This window comes from Sus scrofa, chromosome 1 (assembly GCF_054392235.1).
Source record: "Sus scrofa isolate SSC_HxYL_T2T_F1_AM1 chromosome 1, Sscrofa_HxYL_maternal_Yorkshire_Landrace_v2.0, whole genome shotgun sequence".
Classification (NCBI taxonomy): Eukaryota; Metazoa; Chordata; class Mammalia; order Artiodactyla; family Suidae; genus Sus; species Sus scrofa.
The window spans coordinates 101,537,665-101,555,900 of record NC_139383.1 but is presented as its reverse complement, the minus strand read 5'-3'; the positions used below and the strand labels follow the sequence as shown (position 1 = coordinate 101,555,900).

At 35.3% G+C, this 18,236-nt stretch overlaps 2 pseudogenes; both read right to left on the bottom strand.

The window, feature by feature from the left end:
- Positions 1 to 256: 256 nt before the first annotated feature.
- Positions 257 to 1,254, bottom strand: LOC146406247 (olfactory receptor 4C11-like; annotated as a pseudogene).
- A 15,848-nt stretch (positions 1,255 to 17,102) lies between these two features.
- On the bottom strand, positions 17,103 to 18,035 carry LOC110256969 (olfactory receptor 4C11-like; annotated as a pseudogene).
- Between the last annotated feature and the right edge of the window lie 201 nt (positions 18,036 to 18,236).

Below are 18,236 nucleotides of genomic sequence, written 5' to 3'. Positions count from 1 at the left end.
TTTGATTGTATAAAAGTTATTTTTTATATAATCAGAGTCTAGACTGTTTTGTCGGTGTATTTCACAATCAGCAAAGCCAGAATTGAATTCTCAGGAAAAGAATGGATCAGGCTGAACATGCTAGGGAAACTATGAATCTGAGGGCAGAAGAACAGAGAAAAGTAAGAAAATCTGTTACATTTTAATAGATGTTGTGGGGGAATCAATATCTATCTTATATATCTCTATCCGTCCGCCTGTCTGTCTATCTATCTATCTATGTATCTATCTGTTTAGAGGAAGTCAAACGGTGACTCAATAAGTAATCAAACAAAGCTCTTAATTCATATTTGCTTTCAGAGATAATTCTGACATGACATAATTTTCTCATAGCATTTTTCACTTCTGCATTCCTCAGTGTGTAGATGAGTGGATTGAGGAAGGGTGTTCCAATAGTATAAAATACTGCCATCACCTTCTCCATGGGGAAAGTGGTTGGGGGGCGTGTGTATATGAATACACATGGACTGAAGAATAAGATGACTATGATGATATGGGAAGTGCAGGTGGAGATGGCACTTTTCCTCCCTTCTGCACTGTAGTTTCTCAGAGAACGCAGGATAACGAAGTATGAGATCATCAGAATTACAAAACTGCTGGAGCAAATAGCTCCACTGTTAGACACCAAGAGCAGGTTGATCATGTAAGTGTCCATGCAGGCAAGTTTCAATAAGGGCTGCAAATCACAGCAATAGTGATCAATCATATTGGGGCCACAGAAAGGCAGTCTCAAGTCCAAGATAATCTGAGCCATAGAATGTATAAAGGACCCCATCCATGCAAGAACAATCAGGATGATGCAGACCTGGTGCCTCATGATGGTTGGCTTGCAGATGATGGTGGCTTGCAGATGGCCACATAGTGATCAACAGCCATGAGATTCAGGACAAAGATCTCCATGCAGCCAAATATATGTAATGCAAAGACTTGAGTCATGCACCCATTGTAAGATATGATTTTCTTTTCAGAGAATCCACAATGAGTCTAGGGGCTATGGAAGTTGAAAAGCAGGTATCAGCAATGGACAAATAAAACAGGAAGAAGTTCATGGGGCTCCCAAGATTTTGGCTTGATTTGATGGTCACAATAATAAGCAAATTACCGATGACAGTTCCCATAAAGAAAATGAAGAAGATCACAAACACTATTTTCTGTTTCATAGGATCCTAACGATACAAACAATACAAACTCAGTGACACTATTATTTGGCTGCATTGTTTCAGTCAAAATGGAGAAGGGGCAGGTTAGAAATAGTGAATCTGCAAAGGGAGGAAAAAAAAATGACATGAATACCACACTTAAAGTTCAAATACATATACCTTATCATGAAAGTGCCACTTTCCAACTGGTAATCATTTACCTTTTGTATTATTGTTTTCTGAATAAAAGTGAAATCATATTTTCATTCAATCTATGAACAAATGAAATATATACATAATAGAAAAGTAAATAGTTCCTCAAATATAATAAACACTAATTTATTAGGGTAGAGTGTTGCATAAATAGAGAAAACTTATGCCTGACTCACCCTAATATGTTTTTACATTACTTAAACTTAGTAATACAGTTATAAATACATCCTAGTAAATGTTATAAACATGGGGGGGGGAGTACAGGAGAGATGGGGAAAGGGAGAAGGGAGGGAGAGAGAGGTGAAATAAACAGTTTTAGCAGTGAAAATCCACTCAAATTGTCCAGTCAATAATGAGATTTAATCTTTTGCCTTGAGTTTATTTCTTTTTGCTTTACTTCACAAATGTATTTAGTTGTACAGTTATAAATTCAGTTTATATCATTAAACTTTACACTTTTAAATTTATAACATGTTGTCTAAAGTTAAATTCTTCCCCTTATTCATTATTTTCTGAGTCTTTCAACATATTGACACAAGGAGATGCTAAGACTAAAATGAAGGGTAAATAGAGTAATAACATTTGCCATAAATATGAATATTCTTTCAAATTTCATTCATGTTAAGCACCAGGAAATTTAGAAAATGAACTCAGGAGCTCCAAGTTATAGTTGAAACTTTTTTAATAGAGAATCCTTTGGATTATATTCTTCAGTGTCCCATAGCCTGACTTTGGTAAGAGAAGGTAGAAATAAAAGAAATTATTATTTATCCACATATAATAAATATAGGCATTATTTTATGTACCTCATCACAAATATTTTCCAAATAATAGCACAGGTAAAAGCATAAGTGTCAAGCTGGTAAAATACATGTATAACATAAATGCCAGAAAAAAGCATAATTTCCTCAAGTGTAAATGGATTTCAAGGGCCAATCTTTTAAAACACAGCACAGACGAATCATGAGCAAACGAACTGATCTTGGAAGAAAACCTTATCAAAATTAAGTATGTGAAAAGAAGTTCAATTTCATTCTAGTTAAGTATATGCAAATTTAAATCACAATCGGATATATTTTCACCTACCAGATTAACAAAGTGATCTTCTGATAAATATCTAAGTATGGTTGAAAATTTCTATGGGAAGCAATCTCACATTTTTGGTAGGAATTTAATCTCATAGGGAGTGATTTCCAACACATGATATTAAAACCACATATAGACATAGGTCTAGTGATTCCATTTGCTACAGATAGTCTCACTCATAGGCAAAAAATAGTCACTGCAGCCCCTTCCATGGTAGCAAAAAATAGGAAATTGCTTCAATGCCTATCAGAAGAAAGCTGAATAAATGAGGGATAGTACTTTATACAATCATTTAAAAATATTTTTAATTATAGTATAGTTTATTTACAATGTTCCTTCAATTTCTGTTGTACAGCAAAGTGACCCACTCATACATACATGTACTTTCTTTTTTTTAAATACTATCTTCCATCATGTTCTAAGATGATGGGACTAGTGCCCTGTGCTGTACAGTAGGACTCGATTGCTTATCTATTCCAAATGTAACAGTTGGCATCTACTAACCCCAAACTCGCCCTTTATCGCAATCATTAACCAAAATGAATTAGATACATATGCAGTGATTTCTAAAATATGTTGTAGAGTGAGTTAAAAATTGGAAGTGTGTACTAACATTTGTTAATAACAGAATAATATATATCACATATAGGTATATGCTTATATAAATTGGTTTCATTTACAAGAACACCAAAATAGCATAAAACTTGTGGTCTTTGGTTGGGAAAATTTCATCTTGTTATCAAAACTGAGAGGATGACCTGTGTCTTAAGCTATTTCCCTTTGGTAATATTTGAAAATATGTCATGATTATGCTGCATTAAAAATAAAACTTTAAAAAATCTCATCTTACGAAGTGATTTCTCAGTTACATTCGCATATGACAAATCCAGAAAGTCAATGAAAAAATTAAAAGAATCTCCCCTGGATACAATTCAATTGTTATTGACACTATTCTATACTTACTTGTTGTTAAGGGACACGTGTGTCCTGCTGTATCCACAGCAAAATCATAATGTTCATGGAACATTTCTACAAACATTCAAATAGATAGTTTATCTTTTTGGCTGTATCTCACATCACATCTACCAATAGAAGTACCCATTTCCATCAGGAGCTCTGGTGCACAATTATATTTCCATCAACCTGAGATTGTAAAGCACTACTAAAAAATTCCCTAAACTTACCTGATTCCGCAAGTGCTTTTAGTGTATTAGATGTGCACTGTGACATTTATTAAGTTTATTTTCTCCAAGTAATAAATATAGTCAAATTAATTCTAAATACAAATCTTACCAGTTTTGATGGGAGGTCATGTAGAAGTTAGGCTATTCAGTGGAAGCCTGGATCTCTTTGATCTCACAAAGAGGCCTAGGTTCCAACCTGAGTGCCAAAAGGCAGACTGAATTGATCTCAGATGCATCCCACACTTTCTGAAATCCACAGTCATGCAAGATTTTGACAGGGAGGTGCTTCTCTTTTGCCTTTCCTGGAAGAGTATTTAAGAATGGGTGATGCAAAATAGAGGAGTCTGGGGAAGGTCATTCCCTAGAGTGTGCTTTCCCTTCATATTAAGAAAAATGAGTCAGATATGATAAAGAACTTAACCTTCAATGTAAGTTATTAGAATATGGAAAACAAGGTGGTCTCTTCTTGCAGTTAAAGTTGTAAAGTTGTTCATTTGTGCCATAAATCACATATTTGGGTTATAGTTTTTTTTAGGGCTATACCCATGGCATATATAAGTTCCCAGGCTAGGGGTTCAATTGGAGCTGCATCTGCCGGCCTACGCCACAGCCTCAGCAACTCAGGATCCTAGCTGCGTCAGTGACCTACACCACAGTTCATGGGAATGCCAGATCCTTAATGCACTGAGCAAGGTCAGGGATCGAACCTACATCCTCATAGATACTAGTCAGATCTGTTTCTGCTGCACCACAACGGAAACTCCTAGGTTAAAAATTTTTTTTTTTAAAGGACAGTCATCTGTGTCCAAGTCTTGGTTTCTGATACTGTTCTTCAATAAAATAAATTAGAGCATTTTAAAGAAATGGCTGCTTATAGCCATGGGGAAGGGAATATACAAGATAAACTAGAGTATCTTGTGCTAGAACATATAAAAGTTCTCACATACATACACCCATATTCACATACACACACACACACATTCACTCAGATGCAAAATATCACATATTTTTTTATCCATTTATCTTTTGATGGACACTTAGGTTGTTTCCGTATTTTGGCTATTGTGAATAATGTTGCAGTAAACATGGCAAGGCAGATATCTATTTAATTTCCTTTGAATATATACTCTGGAGTTGGAAAACTGGATCATATGGCAGTTATAGTCTTAATTTTTTGAGGAACCTACATGCTGTTTTTAAAAGGGGCTGCACCACTTTATGATTCTACCAGTAGTTCACATGGGTACCCTTTTTACTACATCCCCACCAACACTTGTTATTTCTCATCCTTTATGATGGCCATTCTAACAGGTGAGAGGTTGATATCTCATTGTGATTTTCATTTGCATTTTCCTGATGATTATGGGTGTGGAATATCATTTTATGTCTTTGTTGGCCATTTGGACATCTTTGAAAAAATGTCTATTCAGTTCCTCTGCCCACTTTTTTTTGGCTTGTTTGTTATTGGGCTTTTGAGTTCATATAGTTTAGATATCAACATTTTATCAGATATATTGTTTCTCTCATTTCGTAGATTTTCTATTTCTTTATTTTTTTGATTGTTTCTCATGCTGTGCTAAAGCTTTGTAGTTGATATAGTCCCATCTATTGATTTTTGCTTTTGTTGCTTCTGTTTTAATATCACATCAAAAAATAATTGCCAACTCCAAGGTCTAGGAGCTTCTTTCCTATATTTACTTGAAGGAGTTTATGGTCATATGTCTATTTTAAGTCTTTCATCCATTTAGAATTAATTTTTGTGAGTAGTGTAAAATAGGGACCAATTTTATTTTTCTGTATGTGGTTATTTAGTTTTCCCAACACCTTTTATAGAAGAGACAGTCACTTTCCCACTGAATATTCTTATCTACCTAAATGTGAAATACCACATTTATATAATAAAATGTAAAAATGATGTGATCATCTTAATACATACAGAAATATCATTTGACAAAGTACAATTTTTTTATGAAAAAATAAAACCACTCAACAAATTGTAGAAGGGATATACCTCAACATAAGAAAGGTTATATACAACAAACCCACAGCTAACATCACACTCCACAATGAGAGGTTGAAATATTTTCCTCTAAGATCAGGCACAATTCAAGTGGGTCCACTCTCCCCAATCCTATTCAACATATACTGGAAGTTCTAGCTGAGGTAATCAGGCAAGGTAAAGAAATAAATGGCATCCAAATTGGAAAAGAATAAGTAAAAATGTTTGTTGCAGATATATAATCTTATGTATAGGAAATCTTAAAAAAATCAATAAAAGAAAATTGTTGGAACTAGTTAATGTATCCACTAAAGTTTCAGGATAAAAAAATAAATGTACAGAAATTAATGTGTTTCTGTACACTAATGACAAAATGACTAATTAAAAAAAAACACTCTCAGTAGCATCAAAAACAGTAAAATATCCAAAAACAAATTCACAATGAAGTGAACGGCCGGTAAAATGAAAACTGCAAGCTTCTGATGAAAGAAGTTGAAGAAGATACACGTGTTCATGGATCAGATGCACTAATATTGTTTTTAAAAATTAATGTTGTTTAAATGGTCATACTACCCAAAGCAATGCATGCAATGTATAGTGTCAGTGTAATCTCTATCAAAATGTCAATGACATTATTCACAGAAGTAGAACAGACATTTCTAAAATATATATAGAATGCAGGAAGAATAGCCCCCGCAATAGTGAGAAAGAAAAACAAACTGCAGGCATCACACTTCTTGATTTCAAACTCTGTTGCAAAGATATGGTAATCAAAACAGTATAGCAATCAAAATAGTAATAAAACCAGACAAATAGACCAATGAAACAGAATAGAGAGCTCAGAAATAAGCTCCCAAAAATATGGTCAACTTTCTTCCCCTTTTAAAAGCAGGTTGGTATTTGGTATTAAGTTGTAGGACTTCTTTTTATATTTTGTACATTGACCCCAATCAGAAATATAATCATTTCCTTCTATTCAAGTGAGTTTCCTTTTCACTCTAAGTTCTTTGATAAGTAGAAATTTTTAGTTTCTTTTTCTTTTTTTCTATTTTTTTGTCATTTTTCTTTTTATGGCCATGCCTGCAGCATATGGAGGTTCTCAGGCTAGGGTCTCATCGGAGCTGTTGCTGCCAACCTACACCAGAGCCCCAGCAACTCCAGATCCAAGCCATGTCTGCAACCTATTCCACAGCTCACAGCAATGCTGGAGCCTTAACCCACTGAGCAAGGCCTGGGATCGAACCTGCAACCTCATGGTTCCTAGTTGAATTCGTTTCTGCTGCACCACGACAGGAACTCCAAAAGTTTTTAATTTGTTAATAATGCAAAGAGCACTAAGAAAGAATAGTGAATTTCAATTGAAGTATGGGTTTTAGTTGATGACAATTAACATTGATTTGTTTATTCTGACAAATGTACTGCTAATATAAGATGACAATAATAAAAGAAACTATATTATGTAGGAACTCTTCAATATTCAAAAATTTCCTTAAATATAAAACTATAAAATTCACAGTTTATTAAAAATAATGAAGAACACCAGGCCCATTATGTGTCAGTACAATTTAGTTTGTCAAATATTCAGTGAATATTATTATGTAAGATTGTGATCTAAATGTTGTTATACATCATTCAGCAAAATGTAATCTTGTAGAGAAGAAAATGTTTACTCTGTTATCTTTCTATTATCTTTTGATTGTGGTAAAATAAAAATAACATAAAAATTACTGCTTAACCATTTTACACATTCCATTTGGGGAGGTTGAATACGGCCACATTGTTGTGTAACATCACCATCATCCATCTCTAGAATTCTTTTCATCTTGAGAACTGAACCTCTGTACCCCTTAAACAATAATTCACCACCCACCCCTCTTTGCAGCCTGGGGCAGCCTCATTTTACTTTCTGCCTTTGGAATTTAACCAGTCTAGATACCTTGTATGCATGGCTTCATACAGCATTTGTTCTTTTGTGGATGCATTATTTCATGTCACATAATGTCTTCAAGGTTTACCCATGTTGGAGCATGTATAAAAATTTCCTTCCTTTTTAATTCTGAATATTGTTTTATAGGATGTATGTACCACTCTTTTCAACTGTTTATACATTGCTTACATTTTTTGGCTATGGTGACTAAGGCTGACATGAATGTTAGTGTACAGATATCTTTTGAGTCCCTGTTTCCAATTCTTTTGATGATAAGACAAGAAGTGAAAATGCAGGGTCATATGGTAAGTCTATTATTTTTTAATTTTTTGAGGAATAACTATACTGTCTTTCAGCAGCTGAGTATCCTTACATTCCCATAAAGAGTGCAAAAATATTCCAACTCCACATCACAGACACTTGTCATTTTCTGTTTTCTTGTTGTTGTTATTGTTGTTCATAACCATCATACTTATTGTGAGGTGGTATTTCATTGTGACTTTGCCTTTCTCTAGTAATTTGTCAGATTGAAAATATTTTATTTTATTTTTACTTTTTGTCTTTTTAGGGCCACAATGGCAGCATACAGAGCTTCCCAGCCTAGGGGTCGAATGAGAGCCGTAGCTTTTGGCCTATGCCACAGCCACAGCAATGCCAGATCTGAACTGCATCTGTTACCTACACCACAGCTCACAGCGATGCAGGATCCCAACCCACTGAGCAAGACCAGGGATTGAACCTGCGTCCTCCTGGATACTAGTCAGGTTCATTAACCACTGAGCCTTGATGGGAACTCCATGTTGAACATATTGTAACGTGCTTAATGACCATTTGTATGTCTATTCAAGCCCTTTGCCCTTTTTTAAGTAGGTTATTATTTTTGGTTGAGTTATAAGAGTTCTTTATTATTTTGGTAATTGACTTAGATAAATGAATTGCAAGAATTTTCTTCTATGAGTTTACTTATTATTCTGTTGATTGTCTCCTTTAATACATAAAAGTTTTCAAATTTTTTTTGGCCATGCCTGTGGAATGCAGAAATTCTTGGGTCAGGGATTGAACCCATGCCACAGCAGTAACCCAAGCTGCTGAGTGACATAGATTGATCCTTAACCCACCGCACCACAAGTGAACTCCAGTTTATTTTTTTAATATTTATGTGCCAAATTTATCTAATTTTTCTTCTGCTGTTTGTGCTTCTGATGTCATAATCAATAAATGACTACTTAATCCTATATCCTGAAGCTTTTCTTCTGTGTTTTCTTATAAGAATTTTATAATTTTAGCTCTAATATTCTTTGATCCATTTTGAATTTATTTTTGTACATGGCATTAGAATTCAAATTTATTCTTTTGTAATTGTATATAGCTAATTTGTCCAACACCATTTGCTGAAAAGACTGTCCTTTCTCCATTGAATGGTCTTGACGCCTTTTTGGAAAGTCATTTGATCATACTCATAAGGCTTTATTGCTAGGCTTTTTACTGTATTCCATTGCTACAGATGTTGTTTTTATTCTAGCATTTCACTGTTTTTATTGCTATAGTTTTATAAGTTTTGAAATTAAAGTGTGAGACCTCCAGTTTTACATTTTCAAGATGTTTTTGACTATACAGTGTCCCCTTAGAATCCCTATGAATTTTTGATAGATTTTTCTTTTTCTGCAAAAAATGCTGTTGGGACTTTGAAAGCGCATTTATTCTATAGGTTGCTTTTTATAATTGATATCTTAATAATATTGTGTTCCAATTTATGAACATAGAATGTCTTTAATTTCTTTCAGCAATATTTTGTAGTTTAATGTGTGATTTTTTTTTCTTCCAGGGTAAATTTTGTTCTTTGGTTATTTATTCTTTTTAATTATATTGTTCTTGTAATTATCTCAAATTCCTTCAAAGATGGTTTATTGTTACTGTATAGATACATAATTTATTTTGCATATTGATTTTGTATTAAACAGCTTTGCTAAATTGTTTATTACATATATTTTGTGCATGTAGAATCCTTAGCATTTTCTACCTGTAGGATGCCATCTGTGAATAAAAATAATTTTACTTCTTTATTTCCAACTTGGATGCATTTTAATTATTTTTATTACCTTACTTCTCTAGCTAAGACTTCCAATACTATGTTAAATCAAGTTGGCAAATGTGGGCATTCTTATCGGCTTCCTTCTCTTAGAAGAAAACATTTCAGTCTTTTACAGTAAAGTATAGTTGCCCCTCAGTATTTGTAGAGGATTGGTTCCAGGACACCAAGAACACTAAAACCTGAAGAAGCTTAGTTCCCTTAGATGAGACAATGCCGGGTAGCTGACGCTTTGTCTCTGGCTTCACAGACTCTGCTTTGTAATCACCCAAAGCTTTGCCTCTTTAAGTCAACTAGCTGACTCTTTGTATCTGAAGGTTCTAGGGAGAATTCAACCCACTTTTTTGTTTATTTGTATTTGTTTTATTAAAATACAGTTGATTTACAATGTTATGCTAATTTCTGTTGTACAGCAGCATGACTTAGTTATACACATATGTACACTCTTTTAAAAAATATCCCTCTCCCTATGGTTTGTTTATCCCAAGAGACTGGATAAGTTTCCTATGCTGTATAGGATGACTTTGTCATTTATCCATTCTAAACATAATATAAATGTAATAATTATCATCTGCTACCCCCAAACTCAGTCCATCCCTTTCCCTCTCTCCTTCTCATTGGCAACCACAAATCTGTGCTCTATGTATGTGAATCTGTTTCTATTTTGTAGATAGGTTTATTTGTACTATATTTTAGTTTCTGCATAAGCGATGTATGGTATTTGTCTTCTTCTGACTTACTTCACTTAGCATGATCATCTCTAGTTGTGTCCATGTTGCTGCAAATGGCAGTATTTCATTCATTTTTATGGCTGAGTAGAATTCCATTTCATCTATGTGCAACATCTTCTTAACCCATTCATCTCTCAATGGACATTTAGGTTGTTTCCAAGTCTTAGCTATTGTGAATTGTGCTGTAGTGGATATTGGGTGCATGCATTCCTTTGACTTGTTGTTTTGTCCATGTATAAAACAGTTGTACATGGACCGTGTGGAGTGAATTGCTGAATTGTGTGGTAATTCTATTTTCAGTTTACTGAGGAACCTCCATGCTGTTTTCCATAATGGTTGCACTAACTGACATTCTCATCAACAGTGTAGGAGGGTTCCTTTTTCTCCACACCCTTTCCAGCATTTGCTATTTGCAGACTTATCCACTGTTGGTTGAATATGGAGCAGCAGATATAGAGGGCCATCTGTATCCTGTTAACTGTGGGCTTTCCATATATGGCCTTTATTATGCTGACATGGTTTTCATTGATTTCTACTATGATAGGTGATTTTGTCATGAAAGCATATTGAATTGTGTCCATGCTTTTTCTTCATTAATTGAGAAATGTTTCCAATCATTTTGTTAATATGATATATTACCTGATGGATTTTCCTCTATTGAACCAATCTTGCATTCCAGTATTAAATCCCATTTGATTACTTATATAATTTTATTTTTGGTCTTTTTGCAATTTCTTGGGCTGCTCCTGCGGCATATGGAGGTTTCCAGGCTAGGGGTCTAATTGGAGCTGTAGCCACCAGCCTATGCCAGAGCCCCCGCAACTTGGGATCCAAGCCATGTCTGCAACCTACACCACAGCTCATGGCAACGCTGGATCCTTAACCCACTGAGCAAGGCCAGGGATTGAACCTGCAACCTCATGGTTCCTAGTTGGATTTGTTAACCACTGGGCATGTCAGGAACTCCTACTTGTATAATTTTTAAAAGTGTTGTTGAATTCTGTGTACTAGTAATTTCCTGAAAAAATCTGTATCAGTTTCTTCAGAGATATTTGGCTGTGGTTTTATTTTTCTTTTCCTTTTTTTGGGTGTGTTCTATAATTGACACAAAACACTTGATGTTTCGTTATCCTCTGTTATGGGTTATTAGTTTCAATCCATTATAATTGGAGAAGATAGCTCTAATCTTTTAAAATTTACTAAGAACTTTTTTGTGTCCTAACATCTGGTTCATCTGAAGATGTTCTATATGTTCCTGAGAAAAATGTAATTCTTCTGTTTGGTGGAGAGTTCTCTAGAAGTCCATTTGGTCTACACTGCTATGTAAGTTCTCTATTACTGATTTTCTGTCTGATTGATTTATTCATTATCAAGTGTGGAATGGTGAAGATTTCCACTATTATTTCAGAGATGTTCACTTACCCCTTTAATCTGTCAGTGTTTGTTTCACATATTTTTAATATCTGATTTTAGTTTTGTATACATACATATATGCATATTTCAGACTATTGTATAATTTTGGTGAATTGATTATTTTCTCATTAGATGATGACCTGATTGGTTTCTTGCAATAGTTTTTGATCTAATGTCAATTTTGTCTAAATTAATATAGCCGTCTACTCTGTTTTACTACTTCCATGTAAGTAATTTTTCTATCCTTTCAATTTCAATTTGTGTGTGCTTAGATCTAAAATAAGTATCTTGTAGACACCTTATAGTAGTTATTGTTTTATTTTATATTTTATTGAAATATAACAGATGTACAACACTGTATTAGTTCCAAGTACAAAACAGAGTGATTCAATGTTTCCAACATTGCAAAACAACCACCAAAATAAATCTAGGTGACATTTATCACTACACAGTTATTACAAAATCATTGACTACATTCCCCATGCTGTACATTTCATCCCTCTGACTCTTTTATTGTGTACCTGGAAGATTACAACTCTTAACCTCTCTCATATATTTGATTCATCACCACCACCTTAGCCTCTGGAAAATACTTGTTTTTCTTGGTATCTGTTGGAGACCATGGAACAGCAGAACTCTGCAGAAGGCAAATATCTATGGACTCAGTTCTAAAGTACAGTCTCCTTCAAAGACAAGATGAAGGACTTATGCATTAACTATGTTAGTATATAAACAGCTGCAGTATGTCCTGAGGATACCCCCTTTTGATGTTACAAAGAAGATAATCTCATCATTGCCCCTGCCTGTCCCTGCCCACCAATCTTGTCACCTTCATTAATTCCGTCAATAATCTCATCACCTTCCTTAATAAAAAGATAGGGGCTAAAGCCTAGAGCCTTTGTTCCGCAGACCAGAGTGCCTCCTGGTCCCCCACTTTGTAAATGTAAGAGTCTTGTGTGTTCTGTTATACCACGCCGTCTCTCTTCCAGGATTCCCCGTTTCCCTGCAGTGCTGGAATCAAAGATATCTTTGAGTCTATTTCTGTTTTGTTGTGTTTGTTCACCTGTTCTGCTTTTTTATACCATATATGTGATCATATACCATTTATCATTCTTTGTATGATTTGTTTCAATTAGTATCATACTCTCTAAGTTCATCCATATTGTAGCAAATGGCAAGCTTTCATTGTTTTTATGGCACCCTCCCTCTCTCTGTATTTTTTCACAACTACTTATCCAGTCGTCTATTGATGGGCACTTACATTGCTTTCATATCTTAGTTGTTATAAACAATGCTATGATGAACACAGCTGTGCATCTGTATGTTCACATTAGTGTTTTTGTTTTCTTTGGAAAAAATTCACAGAAGTGGAATTGCTGGATAGTATAGGAAGTCTCTTTTTAATTTTTTTGAGGAAACTTCATACTGTTTAAATAGTGGCTGTACCAATTTACAGTCCTACCAATGGTGCATGAGAGATCACTTTTATACCCATCCTTGGAAATACTTATTATTTTTTGTTTTTTTGAGGATCACCATTCTGAGAGGCTTGAGGTTATGTCTCATTGTAGTTTTGATTTGCATTTCCCTAATGATAGTGATTTTGAGCATTTTTTCATGTGTCTGTTGGCCATTTGTATGTCTGCATTGGAAAAATGTCTGTTCAGGTCCTCTGCCCATTTTTTAACTAGGTTGTTTATCATTTTTTGATGTTGCATTGTATGAGTTCTTTGCATACTTTGGATATTAACCCCATGTAGCTCAGACATATTTTACAAATATATTCTTCCTTCTCCATACGAAAGTCTTTCAGTTTGAAGTAGTTCCCATCTGTTTATACTTGCTTTAGTTTCTCTTGCCTGAGGAGACAGATTCCCCCTTTTCCCCCAAAAAATATTGCTAAGGCTAATGTCAAAACATATACTGCCTATGTTCCCTTCTAGGTGTTTTATGGTTTCATTATTACATTTAAGTGTTTCGTCTGTTTTGAATTTATTTTTGTGAATGCTGTGAGCAAGTAGTCCAGTATGATTCTTTTGCAGGTAGATTTCCAGCTTTCCCAGGACCACTTATTGAAGAGAATTTCCTCCCACTGTATATTCTTATCTCTCACTGCAGAATAATTGACCCTATGAGCATCTTCATGATCATCACCTTAAACTCTTTACCAGGTAGGCTGCTTCTCTCCACTTCGTCGAGATCTTCTTCTGGAATTTTGTGTCTTCATTTGGAATATATTCCTCTGTTGCCCCATTTTGCCTAACTCCGTTTTCATTTCTGTGTATTATGTTGGTCGGTTACTTCTGCTGATCTTGGAGAGGTGAACTTATTTAGATGTCTTAATGGACCTGACCGTGTATTCCCTTCTTATCAACAGAACCATAGGCTGTAGGGGTGCCCCCTATTTGAGCTGCATAGTTTCTTTTGTTGTGGAAGGAACTACTATTGTAGCTGTGCTGGTAGGCAGGGCTGGGATCTGACCTGTTTGATTTCCAGGTCCTGCTTCAGGTGGAGGCTGCCAGACCGCTCTTACATTAGCTGGGTACTGATGCGGTCCCAGGCTATAGGGCCTGGGGTCGGGGGAGTAAGGATGTGGAACCTGTGTTTTTTTATTTTTTTATTTTTTATTTTTTTTTTGCCTTTTTGCTATTTCTTTGGGCCGCTCCCATGGCATATGGAGGTTCCCAGGCTAGGGGTCGAATCAGAGCTGTAGCCACTGGCCTACGCCAGAGCCACAGCAATGCAGGATCCGAGCTGCCTCTGCAACCTACACCACAGTTCACGGCAACGCCGGATCGTCAACCCACTGAGCAAGGGCAGGGACTGAACCCGCAACCTCATGGTTCCTAGTTGGATTCGTTAACCACTGCGCCGCGAGGGGAACTCCGAACTTGTGTTTTTGAGTTCATCCAGCTGCTCTTTGTCATTTCATTGGGGCATTTAGTTTAATGCATTTACATTTAAAATGATTAACAATAGGAAAGGACTTACTACTTCCTTTATTTATTTATTTATTTTTTTGTCTTTCTGCTTTCTCTAGGGCTGATCTCATGGTATATGGAGGTTCCCAGGCTAGGGGTTGAATCAGAGCCATAGCCGCCTGCCTATACCACAGCCACAGCAATGCAGCATCTGAGCTGTGTCTGCGACCTACAGTGCACAGCAACACTGGATCCTTAACCCACTGAGCAAGGCCAGGGATCGAACCCGAAACTTCATGGTTCCTAGTCGGATTTGTTAACTACTGCGCCACGACGGGAACTCCCTACTTCCTTTTTTAAAATTATTTTCTTCCTGTCCTGTAGCATTTTCTTTCTTTTCCTCTTGGTCTTTCTTCCTTTGTGTTTCATTGACTTTTTTTAACTCCTTCATTTGAAACAAAAGTACATTGGACAGTAACGTGAAAGCTTATAAATGTATAAAATTCACTAGTGAAGCTAAAGGGACTACAGTGAGTGGATGCCATGCATTTATCTACTCACTTTGATGCAGCTAGTTTTCAACGATGGCGCTGTAGTTTACATGCTTCTCAGACCTTATTAATCACATAGCTGAAAGTTGGTACCTGTTTACCAAACTCTCCATATTTCCTGCCACCTCTGCCTCTAGTACCCACTTTTCTACTTTCTATTTCAGTGAGTTCAACTTTTTTTTTTTTTTTTGCTTTTTAGATTTCACATATAAGTCATTTTTAAAGATTTAAAGCTAAAGATGCAAAACGTAAAAAGCCTGGAGCTGTTATCTAAAGTCTCCTTTTTCCTTTAGTTAAGCAATAACTGTGTGTTTAACATTCTCCTAGGTTTCTTTTTAATCTTATTAAAACAGTGCCAACTGATATCTTCAGTTAAAATTTACCTTCCATTAAAATTATAAATTGCATTATCTGAATAAAAGTATTGTTAGTAAATGTATATGATGGCCATGACTAAAAATATGAGTTTCACTAATTATATTTTGAAAACCCATTTTATAACAAAAATAGGTAGTGCATGCTAGATTTTCTTCTTTATTCATAGCTCTTTATTATATCCCTTTTTTAACCTCATGACAAGCCAATAAAATAGAGATTATTTTCACTTCCAATTTACACACCCAAATTTTCTCTATATTTCCTGAAGTTACAGGGCTGTAAAGTAATAGAATATAATTTGGATCCATCCAGGTTGAGCATAGACCTCCTATTCTTAATCATTATATCCTTCCACCAATCTTGAAGCAAAAGTAAGTGCAGTTCATGATCATTGTCTCAATTCCAAATGTTGCCTATATTGTAGGTCACTTTGCAGGGATAAAGTGGATTGTAGGCATTTATTACTGACATGAGAGGTGTATAAAACTTGTTTAAAACCTTGCTTCTGATACCATTTTAGCAGAATAACCTCAAGGGTGTTCTTACTTCTCTGAACTTCAGATTTTTATCTGTGAATTTTTGATAAATATACCTAACTTTGTATTATTTTGTGAGACACAATCATGATAATAAAAAAGCACTAGATGCATATCAGCCATTCTACTTCTTTCTAAAATGATAGGGTAATTACAATGCACAGTATTTCTTTTAGGGAAGTCACTTTTGAGGGCAGGTGACCACTTTACTATTATACATTGGATGGATATCATGTTCCAGAAACTTTTAAAATTCCATCATTTTCCTAGGTTTAATTTGACTACAAGTACGTTTGAACCCCATAAAACCTTCTAAATTTGATGACCCTCTATAGCTTCTTGTTTTAGTATCTTTATTTTTAACCTACATGTTCATTTATTTTATTCTATTCTGTTCCTCTTATATTAATACATTGTTTCATCTGAAATGCAAATAGCCATGAACCCCTGTACTGTGTGTGTGTGTGCATGTGTGTGCATGCTCACATTAGGGAAGTTTAGGTTAAGTGAGTTTATGATGGAATCATAACACTTATATTCCTTTTATGTATATGGTCATCATCATTAATGCCATTCAATTTTGAGATATCAGTATTGACACTAAACTTTGTAATGTCCCAAGAAAGTAAAACAAAATGAGGACAATAAGATTCATGTTATTTTACTGAATTTATTTCAAAATAAACTTTGATAGGAGAACATGCTTAGAGCTGGTAAGTTGGTCCACTTAAAGAATGAGAAGTCTTGGCATTCATTTTGTCTGTGAACCAGAAAAAAAAAGCAACTCTCAATCTTATATTTGATTTATGTTATTCCCACAATAGTCAGGCATTATTTTATATGATACCTTTACAGGATCAGTCAAACCATGACATATTAAGTAATCAGACCTCAATTCATCTTTTGCTTTCTGAATTCATTCTGACATGACATAACCTTCTCATGGCATTTTTCACTTCTGCATTCCTCAGGGTGTAGATGAGCGGATTGAGAAAGGGTGTTCCAATAGTATAAAATACTGCCACCATCTTGTCCATGGGGAATGTAGTTGGGGGGCGGGTATATATGAATATACATGGACCAAAAAACAGGACAACTACAATGATGTGGGAAGTGCAAGTGGAGAGAGCTTTTTTCCTCCCTTCTGCGCTATGGTTTCATAGTGAATGCAAGATGACAATGTATGAGATCATCAGCATTACAAAACCAGTTGTGCAAAGGGCTCCACTATTAAATACCACGAGTAGGTTCATCACATAAATATCCATGCAGGCAAGTTTCAGCAAGGGCTGCATATCACAGCAATAGTGATCAATCAAATTGGATCCACAGAAGGGAAGTCTCAAAGCCAGGATAATCTGAGCCATAGAATGTATAAAAGACCCTATCCATGCAAGACCAATCAGTATGATGCAGACCTGGCGCCTCATGATGGTTGGGTAATGCAGTGGCTTGCAGATGGCCACGTAACGATCAATGGCCATGAGGACAAGGACAAAGATCTCCATGCTGCCAAATAAATGCAGTGCAAAGATTTGAGTCAGGCACTCATTGTAAGATATGATTTTCTTTTCAGACAGAGCATCCACAATGAGTCTAGGTGCTGTGGTAGTGGAAAAACAGGTATCAGCAATGGACAAATAAAACAGGAAGAAGTACATGGGGCTCCCAAGTGTTTGGCTGGACCTGATGGTCACAATAATAAGCAAATTGCCCCCCAGAGTTCCCACATAGAAAATGAAGAAGATCACAAACACCATGTTTTGCTTCTTAAGATCCTGTGTCAATCCTAACAGTATGAACTCAGAGATACTGTTGTTTGGCTGCATTATTTGACTCAAGGGGAAAGCACCAATTAGAAATATTCTGCGAAGAAGAAAAAAAAATACAATTTCAAAATAAATAGTATATTTGCAAGTAGAGTATATGTTATGGCACTGTGTGTTGCTTTTATTTCAATAAAATGGAATTCACAATACTTTTTCAATCTGGAGCCCTAATGGCATATGAAAATGATGTGAGGAAGTTCC